Here is a 15,048-nt window from a genome sequence, read left to right on the forward strand (position 1 = left end):
CTACTCTACTCCTTAGATGATTTCCTCTCCAGAAATAATTAAAAGTTCTCATATGCACTTTTAATGCAGTTCTTGAATAAAAAGATAAATCTTATTATTCAGTTATTAGATGAATGATGCAATATTATGTTAATGTTAGACAGTGGATTACAATACTAGATAAATGTTAGTTAGTAAATAAGAAAAATTTACACTTATTATTATTTATATTATTGTATTATGTTATCATTATTGTGTAGTATTAATTGTATTTGTATCACCACGTTCCACATCCAAGTGAATTACTTGCATGTACTGATCCATGGAATACGTATACCAAATAAAATAAAAGTAATGACAGCTCCAATTAATGGAATATTACTATTTCTCATGAACATTGCAATATCCTTGACAATTTCCCATAGTTGCACCCCAGGTTCCACAGAGTTGAATGCTGCTGAATTTTAGTGATAACAGAAAACTTCTGCAAATTCATGTCCATGGCTATCAGTTTAGATATATACTGCAATGGTTTTAGGTAGTTTTGTTCTTGTTTCTTGTAATATACATTTCTCATGAGTATATTTTTTTCTCCACTTATTTGAATGGCTAATGTATTTACACCTTAATAAAGCGAATGTACCTGTTTTGGAATTTGCATGGCATATGCCTTCGCTATGTTTTGGGTGTCAAGAAATTTTATGCTTAATATACACTGATGAGTCCGCATCTCATGGTCGTGCGGTAGCGTTCTCGCTTCCCACGCCCGGGTTCTTGGGTTCGATTCCCGGCGGGGTCAGGGATTTTCTCTGCCTCGTGATGGCTGGGTGTTGTGTGATGTCCTTAGGTTAGTTAGGTTTAAGTAGTTCTAAGTTCTAGGGGACTGATGACCACAGATGTTAAGTCCCATAGTGCTCAGAGCCATTTGTACCATTCTCTGATTAACCAAAACACAATGACCACTGAATGTTGCCTGCTGGATTTGTGGAGAGTATGTAAGAAGAGCAGAGACAACTGGGAAACCATTATAGTGATGATTTGGGCTGTAAACAAGGAAATACACTGACATTGACAAAGGGTGGATTGTTATGGCACAGCACCTAGGAGTGAGTGTATCTGAAATGTTGAAGTCAGTCAGCTGTTCACATGCTGCTGTCATAAGCATCTATAAAACTGGTTGAAGGATGATGAAACCGTGAGTAGAGGAGAGGGTGTTGGATCCACGTCTCGTCATAGAATGTGAAGGTCAGAGGTTTAGCTGCTCTGTAAAACAGGATAGGCAGTGATCAGTAGCAGATGTGGTCACGGAGTACAATGTTGGTGCAGTAGACAACTAGTATATGTTTCCATCTTGACCAAACATCATTGTAAATTAAGATTGCAGTGTGAACAGGTTCACTGAGCATGGACCATGCATTGTTGAAACTTTATCACTTTGTTGGATGAATCATGTTTCTTGTTCCACCAGGTCAGTTGTTACGTCTGGACAAGCTGTCATCCAGGAAAACAGCTGCTAGAAATATGCATTGCACCAGAGACACAGGCTGGTGGGACCAATATTATGTTATGGGGGACATTAATTTGGATTTCCAAGAGACCTGTGGTGATAAAAGAATGCACCATTACAACTCTGGCCAATGTAAATATTACTGATGTCTTCCCCAACTTTGTAAATTAAACTGTAGCAAACTGGGAATGCAGCATTTGAAGTAGTTCTGAAACTTTCAGACCACGGTGACTCAGATAGGGTGACATTTCTCTCTCTCTCTCTCTCTCTCTCTCTCTCTCTCTCTCTTTTTCTCTCTCTCTCCTATCATCTATCATCATATCTTCTTAAAGCCTGAATATTTTTGCGTTTTTTTTCTTTCATCTACTACATCTACATCTACATACATACTCCACAATCCACCATACGGTGCGTGGCGGAGGGTACCTTGTACCACAACTAGAATCTTCTATCCCTGTTCCACTCCCAAACAGAATGAGGGAAAAATGACTGCCTATATACCTCTTTACGAGCCCTAATCTCTCTTATCTTATCTTTGTGGTCCTTCCGCAAAATGTAAGTGGGCGGCAGTAAAATTGTACTGCAGTCAGCCTCAAATGCTGGTTCTCTAAATTTCCTCAGTAGCGACTCACAAAAGGAATGCCTCCTTTCCTCTAGAGACTCCCACCTGAGTTCCTGAAGCATTTCAGTAAAACTCGCATTATTATCAAACCTACCGCCTCTGAATTTCTTCTATGTCTTCCCTCAATGCGACCTGATAGGGATCCCAAATGCTCAAGCAGTACTCAAGAATAGATCGTATTAGTGTTTTATATGCAGTCTCCTTTACAGATGAACAACATCTTCACAAAATTCTACCAATGAACAGAAGATGACTATCCGCCTTCCCCACAACTGCTTTTACATGCTTGTCTCACTCCATATCGCTCTGCAATGTTATGCCCAAATATTTAATTGACGTGACTGTGTCAAGTGCTACACTACTAATGGAGTATTCAAACATTACGGGATTCTTTTTCCTATTCATCTGCATTAATTTACATTTATCTATATTTAGAGTTAGTTGCCATGCTTTACACCAATCACAAATCCTATCCAAGGCATCTTGTATCCTCCTACAGTCACTCAACGACGACACCTTCCTGTACACCACAGCATCATCAGTAAACAGCTGCACGTTGCTATCCACCCTATCTAAAAGATCATTTATGTAGATAGAAAACAACAGTGGACCTACCACACTTCCCTGGGGCACTCCAGATGATACCCTCACCTGCGATGAACACTCACCATCCAGGACAATGTACTGGGTTCTATTACTTAAGAACTCTTCAAGCCACTCACATACTTGGGAACCAATCCCATATGTTTGTACCTTAGTTAGGGCACTGAGTCAAACGCTTTCCAGAAGTCAAGGAATATGGCATCTGTCTGATACCCTTCATCCATGGTTCACAAGATATCATGTGAAAAAAGGGCGAGTTGCGTTTTGCAGGAGCGATGCTTTCTAAAGCCATGTTGGTGCATGGATAGCAACTTCTCTGTCGCAAGGAAATTCATTATATTCAAACTGAGAATATGCTCAAGAATCCTGCAACAAACCAATGTTAAGGATATTGGTCTGTAATTTTGAGGATCCATCCTTCTACCCTTCTTATATACAGGTGTCACCTGCACTTTTTTCCAGTCACTCGGGACTTTACATTGTGCAAAAGATTCGCAATAGATGCAAGATAAGTAAGGAGCCAATGCAGTAGAGTACTCTCTGTAAAACTGAATTGGAATCCCATCAGGACCTGACGATTTATTTATTTTCAACCCATTCAGCTGCTTCACAACTCCAGGGAGGTCTATCACTATGTTCTCCATGCGGGAATCTGTACAAGACTCAAACAGCGGTGTGTTTGCATGATCCTCATGTGTGAAAGATTTCTCAAATGCTAAATTTAAAATTTCAGCTTTCGTTTTGCTGTCTGCTGTTGCCAGGCCAGACTGATCAGTGAGTGACTGTATGGAAGCCTTTGACCCACTTACCAATTTCAAATGTATTTTTAATTTATTATTATCTCAATTGTAGTTATTAAAAACAGTAATTGCTGTTTTTATTATGGAATACGTTTTGTCATTGACATGAAATGCTATAAATGAACAACCTGTTACAAAATGTAAGACAACAGATGTCTAAATGAGCAGTAAATCAATCTTCCCTAATGACAACGATATCTTCCAGTAGCGTAACTGTCGATTTCACAAGGTGGGACTCATGCTGCAGTGGTTTAATGAGACTAATAGTGGTTCACATTTGATGTCTCAGCCACTGAATTTTCCTCATCTGTATCAAATGAAACATATTTGGAATCCTATTAGCAACTAATTCCATTCCCACAAACCACTGGCCCATAATTCATGGGAAATGCATTGATGTCTAGTTCCACATGCCTCCAGAAACCTATGAAGGACCTGACAAACCCATGCCTTGCTGAGTCACAGTTGTATTACGTTCCAGTAGAGGACATGTGCACTATTAAACAGGTGGTCATAATGTTCTGGCTCATCAGTGCAGATGCACACTGTTTCATCTAAAATCATTTTGCATACATGTGAAACACACTTTAACAACTTTTCAAACATTACATTCTGTTTATAACATCCAAGTCTCACTGCAAGGTTTTCACTACAGTAGTTCATCATATAAAATTTTTGCTGCAACCTGAAGACCAGTAACCTTACTACATTGCATTCACATGAAGAATTAGCATATGAATACAGGGTTCCCTTCACAGAGTGTAATCGATATGGTCATTTTCTCTGAGGAGTTTTGCCTCTCAGTTCTTATCTATTGAAACTATAATTAAAAGAAAAGAAGTTTAACTGTATGGGGATTTTCCTATGACAGATTTGCTGATTCATTTACCCATTTTGTCAAGCATTCACACACACACACACACACACACAGAGAGAGAGAGAGAGAGAGAGAGAGAGAGAGAGAGAGAGAGAGAGAGAGAGAGAGAGAGAGAGAGAGAGAGTGAGAGAGAGAGAGAGAGAAACAAGGCGAAAAAGAGGGTTAATAATATTTTCTTTGAATCAAATTAAATTTATGCAGCACGTTCTGGGTGCAAAAGATGCCAGATATACCATGTTTTCAACACTCTTCCTGAATTCTCTGGTTCCAAATTCTCTGGTTCCAATAGTTCTGCCCTTCATTAGATCTAGAAGAAACACTCTCTGTTTACAGAAAACTATCCATAGGACACCTATCTGACTGATGAACCTCATAAAAGAAGAGTTACAACAATTTATGGGGGCATCCATTCCAGAAAAATTAAATCTATCTGATGAGTTCAAATTCATCAATTTAAGTTCTTAAAGCAGCTTACCAATGGATCCTGAAGGTCAGTCTTGTATCTTGTGTGCACTGATGAGATGGTGTTTGGTGTAAGCTTTAGTAACTCTCTCAAAGTACACCTCCATGATTAATTTGTTAAGCCAGTTAATCTGTACAATAAAATACCACAGAGTGTCTCATTTCAGTATATTTGTTTATGATCATGGAACACTTCACTGTTTTACCTGACAGCCTGGTATGATAAAATGGCTGTCATATGGCTGATATAATACTATGTTAATGTGACAGTCTTTTTGACAAGGTCATATGAAAAACTCATATTTTCATTTTCATCATGGTCAAACCTGTGGCAGGTTTTCCCAGTGATGGGTAATTGCACACCTATGGTTTTTGAAATTCTGTGTCTGGCTTCCTTTCATGTTCATTCAACTAGATACAGAAAGGAGGCAAAGTCTTCTTTACATTTTGTTCTGCGTGTATCCATATTTTAAAGTTTTGAGTAGTGTGTTTTTATGGGTGAGCTGTTAATTACTGCAGCATTTCCTTAGCATAGAAATCTAACTGACTGACGACACCAATCAGGCTTACTTGTTTACCAGATGAATGCTTGTTAACCTGGGACGCAGATTCAGTCTGGGTCTTGACGACCTTCCTGTCTCATAAGCTATCATACTGCACATTAGCAGCTCAAGACTTCTTTTTGAGAAAAAAAACAACAGATGACTCTTACAAGAAATAACTGATGTAAAACATAATATATATATATATATATATATATATATATATATATATATATATATATATATATATATATATATATATATATATATATATGACAATGTTTCCTTCAAATAAGACTGACTAATAGGAATTAACTTGAGAAGAGAAACAGAGTTTATTTTTAAGTATTACATTTATCAGAAAATGTCACTTATAAAATCCATTTAATTTACACTGTATCTAAATACATACATAGACAATAAAATTTCATTGTGTCTTCCACTCTGTATTATTATTATACATATCTTTTCTGTACAGCTTCATTTCTCGTTTTACACAGGCCTCATAACGTCGAACCTGAAACATAGTTACTAGTTTAATACAACTAAAAATGTTTTTCTAAACTAAGAACACTATATAATATACATAATTATGGTAGAAAGCTCCTGGTCAAATGTAAATAGAAGAGTGGTTGGAGGGGGGGGGGGGGGGGGTAGCTAGTGGCACAGAGAGAGGCGGCCTGTATTTTCATTAAGAGTGAAGGAGCGAGAGGTGGTAAATGTACACACTAGACAGGTTGTCGGAGAGGGTAGCGTGCAGTGCGCAATTTATGTGTCATGCAACATAAACCTGGAGGAGGTGATATGACAGGGGAATGGGAAACTGTTGGGCAGATGGTGTGGAGACAGTGGGTTAACAGAGATTGAGGCCAGAATAGCTACAACAGCAGAGTAAGTGTTGCAAGGATAACTCCTACCTGTGTAGCTTAAGAAAGCTGGTGGTGGAGGGAAGGATCGGGATGGCCTGTGTTGTGAAACAGCCATTGAAGTCAAACATGTGACAAGCTACATGTTATGCCACTTGGTGGTCAACTTCGTTCTGGTAGTGGCCCTTCTGATGGACAGTTGGTTTATTGTCACACTGACGTAACAAGCTGCACAGTCATTGCAGCAGATTGGGTGCTTGCATCTCCACTGGGGTAGGATACATACGTGACAGGACTAGAGTATCATTTGGTGGGTGGGTGGGGTCTTCCACAGGGATTTGATCCAAGGTTTAGGCAATGTGTGTGGCATAGGGATGGACTAGGGTGTTTTGTAGGTTGGGTGCGTGACAGAACACTACTTTAGGAAGGGTGGGAAGCATCATGAGTAGGCTATTCCTCATTTCATAGGATGTGATAGATAAAAAGCTCTAGTGAAAGATAAGGTTCAGTTATTCGAGTCATGCAGTCATGGATGATAATGGGTGATAAGGGAGCAATCTTTTGTTGCTGATTCTTGTGGATGGTGGCACAGAAATCTGTTTTTAGGCTAGGTTTGGGAGTGGGAGGTGTATTATTTGTCTGTGAAGGCCCTTGTAATACCTTCAGCATACTGGGGAAGGAGTTCTTGTCACTGCAGATACGCCACCCCTAGGTGGCCAGGCAGTATTTGAGATGTGGATGGACTCAAGGCATAAGTTGTTGGAAGGGATTAAGTATTTCAGTGGGGATTGGAGGTTATGTCAGGCTACTGGGATTCAATCACTTTGGCAAAGTTTGTAAGTGATAGAGTCAGACAACTGACATACTGCCAGCAATCCTTCCAACCAAAACCAACCTGATCTCGACACTAAACTTTGCTTCTACCAGTTCATACCACCATCTAATTCACCCTCCACCCTACCATCTAACAAGCCCCTAGTCATCTTCCAGGAATTCCTTACCTCCAACTTGCCCACCTCAACCTTCTCTTCCTAAGAACGGTAACCTTTCAGCAGAAGAAGGGGTAGCCATAAACAACCTCAAAACATATCCTGATGTAATCCTCTTTCCAGAGAAAGGTTCCACCACTGTCATGATAAATCAATTTATTACCTGACAGAAGGCTTCTGAAAATTGTGTGACTCCTCCATCTATAAACTCTGTCATAGTGATCCCATTATAGAAGTTTAACATAACCTCCAATCCCTAATGAAATTCTTAGGTCCACACCATAACCTCTCCACCAAGCAAGCTGGCGCAGTGGCTAGCACACTGGACTCGCATTCAAGAGGATGACGGTTCAATCCCGTCTCCAGCCATCCTGATTTAGGTTTTCCATGATTTCCCTAAATCGTTTCAGGCAAATGCTGGGATGGTTCCTTTGAAAGGGCACTGCCAATTTCCTTCCCAATCCTTCCCTAAGCCGAGCTTACGGTCTGTCTCTAATGACCTCATTGTCGACGGGACATTAAACACTAACCACCACCCATAACCTCTCCTCCAAGTTGATGTCTATCCTCATTCCAAATGACACCCCACACATCCTCTCTCTATATACTCTCCCCAAAGTCCACAAACAAAACACTCATGGGTACCTCATTGTAACTGGTTATTATACTGCTACTAACAGAATGTCTGCTCCTGTTGACCAACACTTCCGACCCACTACCTGAAACCTAGCCCCTCACTTCGTAGATACTAACCACTTTCCTCACAGAGTATCCACCATCTTCACCACTTTACCTTGTGTATCCCTACTCATATCTGAGAAGATCTGTATAATAGGACAGATGTCAATTCCAAATTTAGACTATTTGGCAGTTAATTTCTCAAGAAAACAATAAAGTTTGGCACTAATAAGACATAAGAAAGCACTACATTACATAAGTAATAAAAAACATCATGACGAAGGAAAAATAGATTGTTTGGATTGGTTAAGACAAATAGAGAATTAGGACTGATGAAATATTACAAGAAATACTTTGATGACTTAAGGAAACTTCAAAAAATATCTTAAATTAATAATTCAGACAATAAATTTAAATATTTGTGGACAGTAGTTAAAAGAGAAACTAGAAAATCATGTATGGAATATGAGGACTTCACTATTAAAGAAAACATGCAAATAATAAATGATAGCAGCCAGGAGGCCAAATTATTTAATAATCAGTTCTTGGAAGTATCTCAGAAGATTGATGTGGACAGTTCAAGAGATAAAGCAACAGAATACGTGGAGAAAAAGCAATGCAACATGCATACACGTAAATCACAGTTACTCCATGCTCTAGCAAAGAAATTAAGAATGTAATTAACTCTGTGAAACTGCAAATTCCTATGGAAGTGTCTCCTGTCTAAAGCAAAGTACTAAAATTATCTTCTTCTCATGTATGCAATGTATTCAGTCACATGCACAGTACATCATTATTGTAAGGGACATTTCCGGGCGGAATGAAAAATTTGTTTCCCGGATCTCTTTACAAGAAAGATAGAAAGATAAATATGAATAAATATTGAGCTGTCTCACTAGTTACCTCTTCTTAAGAGGTATTGGAAAAGATTATGTTAGTAAGAAGCATAACATACCTCTCTCAAAATAATATAGTCAGTCTTAGTTTGTATTTTAAAAGGACCAGTCAGATATTATTAGTTCCTGAGTGGTCTCATGACTTACATCTTTTTAAAAGGTGCTGGAAAATATTATAATCGTAAGAACCATAATGCACCTCTCACAATGTGATTTCTTAGTCAGTCTCCATGTTTCCAAAGAAACTCTCCACACAACATGTGACTTTTCAATTCACAAATCAGGTTAGATAAAATATTGCAAGCTGCTATATTCCTTGACATGTCAAAAGCATTTGATTGTGCTGTACACAGGATTGTCTCACAGAAGCTCCAATATTATAGTGTCAGACTCCTTTCTGGTAACTGGTTTTATCCTGTCTCACTAAAATGATGCGGAAGGTTGCATTAAATAAGTCAGTGAACATACAGAATAAAACATCATCTTCAGAATGGCAAATAATCTCTACACATTTGGCACAGAGATCAATATTGGGTTGACACTCATTATGTACAAATGGTCTTTCATCATTTATCCAAGAAACAGAAACAGTTCTCTTTTCTGAGAATGTAAAATATAGAAAGCTGGAATCAATCCACCTGCTAAGACTGCACTGCTGCTACTAATCATTATTTATTTGTTCATTTTTGCTCAAATATATGTATAGTGCATATGTAGTGTGTGTGTACCTGGATCTATCAGTTAATAATTACATGTCATGTGGATTATATTGCGTAATAAATTGTAATCATGTGGCAGGAGTCATTTACATTCACATCACAAATTAATTTGTAAACATGGTCACATGCTGAACATTTCTAAGTGTTTCTTTGTTTTATAAACATGCAGATGTGAGTTAGTAATTCCTACCCAATACCTTTTACATATTACTATAATACAAATTCTTCTACAGAATTGACATAATTGTTAAGGAATTTTTAAGTTTCCGTCTTATTTACTCCATTTGTTTTCAAATTTTAGTAGGCTGTCTGTCGGACATTTTATAACATTGGATAAGTTGCCAAAACTTTTGTTGTAGCATTGTGCACTCTTTGCTGTGTGAAAGACAACCTTAATGTTGAGTAAGGAATGTCATTTTTCCTTCTGGTATTGTAATTATACACATAATTGTTCCTTTTGGATTGCACATTTTCAAGCAAAGGAGACATTCTTTCTGAAAAATGAATTAACCCAGAACATTATTAAATATGACATTATTTAATAAAAATATGCAAAATATGTCACTTACAGACTTCTGTCTCCTAAGATTTGTCATGATTCTAAGTGGAAATGTGGCTGAACCAGTTTAAATTCCCATCAGTATGGATAACCAAGAATTTTGATGTTTCTGTCATATTTATTATTTCCTCATCATATGTTCCACATATTGGTGTAATACCACCAGATGTGCAGAACTGGTTATGTAGTGTCTTTTCAAAACTGAGGATGAGACAATTAGTAGGAAACAAGTCAATGATACTTTTAAGAACACTGTTTATCACTTCTTCTGTTTCTGTGTGAATGTTTGGATGATTAGAATGCTAGTGTCATCGACAAAAACAAGTAATTCTGTTTTTAGTATGTTAGACAGAAGGTGGCTTACATGCAGGCTGAATTACTAGGTAAAACATTCTGCATTCTTTTAGGTAGATATGATATAACTTATTGGTTGGCTATACCAGCAACCCCATAAAACGTTATGTAGACTTTGCCTGACTTAGAATTATTATTCAGACTATTGCTTTCAATATGATGATCCTATTAATGTATCTAGTTTTACTGGAAACCAGGTTAATTAAAAGATATCAAGAATTTAACTTATTACTACACTATGCAATAGCAGATTTTGAGTATGTTAATATGTTGTTTTTGACACACTGACACTATTCATTAGATAGACAGTCATCAAACTTTATAATATAGTGTTTTGGTTTTTCTGAAGCTAATTAACTTACCAGATAAGTAATATTAAATTCTAGAAAACTTAGATTTCCCAATAAGCTAGAGAATAATGAAGGAACACCAATAAACAGTAGCAATATTGTAAACAGCAATAATAATAAGCACACTCCTGCTGATGTGGTTACCATCCAGACAAAGCCCACTATCACCTCTGACTGACATTCACAACTAATGAAAAATTCACTTCCTAAAAGATAAACAGATCACCACAATTGTACCTATTGATGCAATATAAATAAAAGTAACCATTTAAGTATGAAACAAACAAATGCAGTGCTGTTATAATTTATTAACTTTCTTTCCTTCACTGTGTAATAGTTTTACTAGGAATATCGTACTCCCCTATTCCCTTCACTTTCTGCACGCAGTAGTAGAAAGTTGAATCTATGCACTGTACAAACTGATCCTGAGTACTCCTTCTTCTTAAACAAGGAGTACAATTTGATAACTGTGGGAAATCTCTGTTCTTTAATGTATCAAATTATGTGCAGGGAACTGTTTATATATCGTGACAGTTTTCTGGATGTTGTTAGAATTATTTGTGTACTGTCCTGTTGCTCGAATAAGAAAAGGTGAAACCCAGATAGTTCTCAATAAAAGTTTGTTAAGAATCTGATGCTACAGTTTGTTACTAAACTTGGTGTACCATGGATACATGCTACTCAGTAGAAAGAGTCATAATATACACAGAAAAACATGCAACCTACACACACACACACACACACACACACACACACACTTGCATACATTTACACATTTTACAGTGAAGGATGATTGACTGACTAGAGTAGTGAGAACACATATTCACTTGAGATATTCTATAATAATATACAATTTATCAGGATGTGACATTAGTAACATATTATCATCTTGTTTCTATAGAAACAAAGGGTTACAATCACTCAAAAAACAAATAAAAGTCTAAAATTGAATCAAAAAAAGAAGGTATAGAGCATAATCGTTTCAGTTTATTCACAGAACTGATATGTGAGTAAGAACTGAGACAGTCACACAGGCAAGAAAACATATGTAGATCCTTATGCTGGAAAATGGTTAAGAAGGAAAAAGGTTGCTCAGGGAGCATTTAACAAAGAATGTAATATTATGACTCTGTCAATGAAATGTGTCCCAGTGATTTGAATAACTACGTGACAGGTGTGAATGGCACACCAATTAGAGTTTTATACTAGTGTGTTTATATAAGAATGAATGTGCTGTAATTTGAGGACAAAGTCCTATATCTCTCAAGATTTGCTGTATATTCCAAAGCATGATGTCCTTCATCTTCTAAAGGGTAAATTAAAAAAGGGAGAAAAAAGTTATTTAATCATTTCAGTACTGACAATTGCCTTGCTTCTTTGAATACACTGATTCTTGTCAGATACACTGAAGTTAAACAGTGTTATGCTTAGTCAGTACTTAGATGGGCAACTGCCTGTGTATGTCACTTGCTTTTCACTGCTTGCCTTGTGGCAAAGGTGTGATGTTTTAAAGTCTGTGACCGAGAGTCATTGTGACAATGTCCTGAATTAAACTCCCAGATCTCTCTGCAGTGTCTCAGGTAGAGAGGGCATGAAACACTGTTAATGGTGATAAAACTGACAGATATGGATGCTTAGCTTGGCAGCCCCCTAGGTGCTCTTCAAGAGATGTGTACTGATACTTAGTTTCATCCTGTCCCTTTGTTCATCATCATCTAACGGAAACATGACTCCACACTACACCCACCCACCACAGTCACCTATACTTATCAGAACTACTTAAGCACACAACTCTCACACTTTGCAAAGGAAAAGTGCTGTTCTGCACGTAGGGAAAACAAAAAACCTATTCAGTTATGTGGTTAAACCTGCCCTTCGGCATCTCCCAACCAACAATGCCATATGACTTTCTTTTATTTCAGTATTTACACAAACTAAAACAAGAAAGAAAGATGCAAAGGAGTCAGTTTCAATGAACTCAGAAGCACATATCTACAATTTAAGACTGAAACCCATTTACAATACAGTAGATGCCCTTTAATGAATTTTGCCCCATGTTTCCAATTTTCTGCTTTGCAAAAAATTTTTTACAAACAGCTACCCTTAAAATAAAAACAAAGAAATGAAGACTGAGAGACATTGAAAGCAATACTATTGTAGAATATCACTTTTGTTGCCAGCTATGTGTGCACATGAGCTCTGGTGAAGAAATTCCCTGCTAGTACAATTAGATTAGTTTTACCTAGTAGCCGGCCGCGGTGGTCTCGCGGTTCTAGGCGTGCAGTCCGGAACCGTGTGACTGCTACGGTCGCAGGTTCGAATCCTGCCTCGGGCACAGATGTGTGTGATGTCCTTAGGTTAGTTAGGTTTAAGTAGTTCTAAGTTCTAGGGGACTAATGACCACAGCAGTTGAGTCCCATAGTGCTCAGAGCCATTTTTTTACCTAGTAAAACATCTCTTAGAAATTCACTTCAATAATTACATTTCTTATGAAAGCATCCATAAACCCAGATTTGATGAACTCTTTAACTGTTAAGACAGTCTATTTTGTTCAGGCAAACACTGCTTCATTTCATTACTGTGGATAAATGCTACTTGCCACCAACAAAATCTAAGTATTTTTGCAATAAGTGACAGTTAATACCACAAATACAAGAACCAAAAAGGCAATGGAGGAGCACAGCAACTGAAATGTGTAATTTTAATTCTAGAGCCACCACACTATACTTTGTACTGATGTACAGGTAACTTAGTATGCAAAATTCATTAAAGACTTCAGCCCTCTCACAAGGGACATGACACTAAAAATACGGCTGGATCACTATCAGTAAATATTCTTTAGTGATACGAGTCTGTTCACCGTGTATTGAAGGAAATACTTTCACAATTTCTACACACATTATGTTACTATCTTTGTTATATAATAATCTGTAAAGATTTTCTGCTAACACATACTAATATATTATCTCAGGCTACATGTTAAACAGAAAATCCTGTTTGTAATGTAAAAGATTTCACTATAGGACTACATAAGATGAGTTTGAGGAAAAAAGTTTTTAATAGTTATAACTAAACTTATCCAAAACTAATTCTGTCACATGCTGTCTGATTTCAGTACGATTTATACATCTCACCAATAGTCCAATAAAGTCACATGTGTTAATATTAGAGTAATAATAGCAGATTTACTTACTGTAGGCCTACATTTTTTACATATAACATTCATAATTATTTACACACTTGCTGTTCTTTCAGTGAACTGTTTTTACATTTATTTTTCAGTTTTCTGTAATTATTCACAGAATTATTACTTACACTGCTAACTTTACAATAGCGGTTTCATAAATAGTGGCTATTTTCTTTGGCTTTATTGAAATAAAGCAGCTAACCCTCCTAATTTCAATTTTTTATATGTTGTTTGAGTCAGAACAAGTAAGATATACATTAATAGACTATTAGAGCTAGAAATAATTAAAAATTAAAGTGTTCAAATAACAGAGTAATTTGGAAGAAGTTGTGAGCATTTGAAACAGGACGACAGTATCAGCCTTCTAGGTAGCCGTCTTGTTAACGACGCAATAAACGGTAGGACTATTACAGTCGTTACGAGCAAAATGTCCCGCAACTGAATGAAAATGTGTCATGAATAAAACGCTACATTTTATGGCAATAATATTTACCTCTCTAAGTTTCAACTCGGCTCTTTCATTCTTATGGATACATTGTCTGAAACATTTCTCCGTAATCGTCAGGTATGCATTGAGAAACTGCTGGAACTGTGAAAAGCGCGTAAGGTGCTTAGGAACGCAAGAAATAAGACAAGTCGTAGTAATAACATGTCAGTGGTACTTACAGAATCATCATTGTTTCTAGTCATACTGAACAGCAAAAAGCTAATGATACTGGATCGACATATATCCGGCGATTATATCGCCGACCTCCTCCCAAGTAATTTCGTGCTGATATACACCTAACAACCGACTTATTGCGCCAAAGATAATACTCTCTGACGCATTCTTATTGTGGAATATCGTTTTTAACCTCTTCGAACAAATAATCAAACTTTCATAGATCAGGAAGCAAAATAATTTCATAACTCACTTCAGTCGCACAAAAATATAGGCTATTTAATGGTAACTGGGGAGTTTTACGCTTTCTATCTTACAGAGGAAAGTATTTTGGTATTTTACTGTTGTCTTTGTAACTGACACAAAACAAAGTCCTTGAAAGGCGGTGCTCTACACG

The 15,048-nt window shown here is 37.1% G+C and overlaps 1 long non-coding RNA gene across 1 annotated transcript; it reads right to left on the reverse strand.

Annotated features, from left to right (window-relative positions):
• Positions 1 to 5,769: 5,769 nt before the first annotated feature.
• On the reverse strand, positions 5,770 to 14,781 carry LOC126299152 (uncharacterized). Its single transcript, XR_007552730.1, has 3 exons — positions 14,657 to 14,781; positions 14,484 to 14,579; positions 5,770 to 5,909 (listed from the first exon to the last, which is right to left on the reverse strand). It is a non-coding gene; the product is annotated as an uncharacterized LOC126299152 (long non-coding RNA).
• Positions 14,782 to 15,048: the final 267 nt, after the last annotated feature.

The sequence above is a fragment of the Schistocerca gregaria genome, chromosome X (genome assembly GCF_023897955.1).
Source record: "Schistocerca gregaria isolate iqSchGreg1 chromosome X, iqSchGreg1.2, whole genome shotgun sequence".
Taxonomy (NCBI): Eukaryota; Metazoa; Arthropoda; class Insecta; order Orthoptera; family Acrididae; genus Schistocerca; species Schistocerca gregaria.